Source organism: Daktulosphaira vitifoliae, unplaced genomic scaffold (genome assembly GCF_025091365.1).
Source record: "Daktulosphaira vitifoliae isolate Bord-2020 unplaced genomic scaffold, ASM2509136v1 Scaffold_4, whole genome shotgun sequence".
NCBI classification, from domain to species: Eukaryota; Metazoa; Arthropoda; class Insecta; order Hemiptera; family Phylloxeridae; genus Daktulosphaira; species Daktulosphaira vitifoliae.
In genome coordinates this window covers 33,442,309-33,443,949 of record NW_026099575.1, presented here as the reverse complement: position 1 = coordinate 33,443,949, position 1,641 = coordinate 33,442,309, and the positions used below count along the sequence as shown (strand labels likewise).

The window sequence follows — 1,641 nt, the reverse complement described above, 5'->3', positions numbered from 1 at the left end:
TCAAAAGATAAATAATTAAAACAAGTTCTTTTCATATATAAATAAAACGCGTAAAAGTCAGCCGACAACAACACAGGGCTGTGACTGATAATTGTTTCTTTTTATTCTTATTTCAATTCGTAGAAAACGAACTCTCTCCTTCGCTATCACTCCTTGGAGTCTCTCTAGAGTCTCTCCCTGACTCTCTCTCTAGTCTGAAAGGATTTCAGTGCTTTTTATAGTAAAATGATAGTACCCCCAATCCAGGGATATTGTTGTCAGCGCTTTTAGTAATCTTTTTAGTTTATTGTATTAATTATACATTACAGGATTATTATATTCAGATAACATATTTAACAATTGATATATTGACATATATATATAAATAATAAGAAATTGTGTTGAACATCATATTTGTTATGACAGATAAATTATTTGATTGTTTACAAGTTATTTAAAATACAGATTATACATTTTTCATTAATAATTGTAAGATGCGTCATGCAAAGCATTGAGCATATTACTACAAATTTATAAAAAAAAAAGTTTTCGCTTATTTTTGTAAGATTTGTAATGGAATATGATTGATTTAAAAAATTATTTTATATTTAAAACAAATTATACAAAAACCTAAATAATCAAGTTTATCGTCAATAAAATTTTGTAATTGTAAAATAGTATTGTAAAATATAAATATTTTCATAGCATAAGAATTTTTATGATGTATAAAGAGATAAAAACTCATATGTTTCTAATAAAATAATAAAAGAAAATAATTTACGTATACAGAATATTGAATATATATTAAACATAAAGTACAGGAAGCCAACGGCACGTAGTGTTCCCAAGCGGTCACCCATCCAAGTACTAACTACGCCCGACGTTGCTTAACTTCAGTGATCGGACGAGAACTGGTGTATTCAACGTGGTATGGTCGTTGGCGAGATATTAAAATATTTTTATTAATTTTAAACAAAAAATTCTTTACAATCAATAAATTATTAAATTGGGTAATTATTAAATTGTTACTAATAAATTTTATATAAAATAAAATCAAAATTATACATAAAATAATTTGTTATTTTTCAAAAAATAGGGAAAACAATCTAATTTTCTTTAAAATTTTTAAACGTGCACTTCATTATTAATTAACCTGAACACACAACTTTTAAAAATATTAATATTTAATGGAAATCATTACATTCATGAGCGCATTTTTTAAGTTTTTAACTATTTGCTGGCCTTTATGTATACATTGCAAGATCAAATCATTTTGCATGACATGGATTATTGGCCAAAATCATTATCTATTGATAAAATAGGTACAAAAATTATTCTTTCATGCAGTAATTCACTACGGTAAGACGTTATTATATTTGGCGCTATCTGTTACCACGGTTATAATGATAGAGTAATTACATAACAGACTGACCTCCCTTTTACACAATGTAAAATAAATCCTTGAATTTGTTATGCTGCAAGTCCTTTTGCAAGGCATTAGTCTAAATATATACGAACCACCATTTAATGGAGAAGTCCTAATTATTGATAAAATTATGATCACAATCGAGTTATACACATTATGCTTTGGCAGGTAATGGTCAGTTGTCAAGTATTAACTGTTTTTTAACGTTACCTGTTGATACCACAATTGTTATATGA

General features: G+C 26.6%; 1 non-coding gene across 1 annotated transcript; it reads right to left on the bottom strand.

Moving 5' to 3' along the window:
* Positions 1-802: 802 nt before the first annotated feature.
* Positions 803-921, bottom strand: LOC126906431 (5S ribosomal RNA). Its single transcript, XR_007704249.1, has one exon. It is a non-coding gene; the product is annotated as a 5S ribosomal RNA (ribosomal RNA).
* Between the last annotated feature and the right edge of the window lie 720 nt (positions 922-1,641).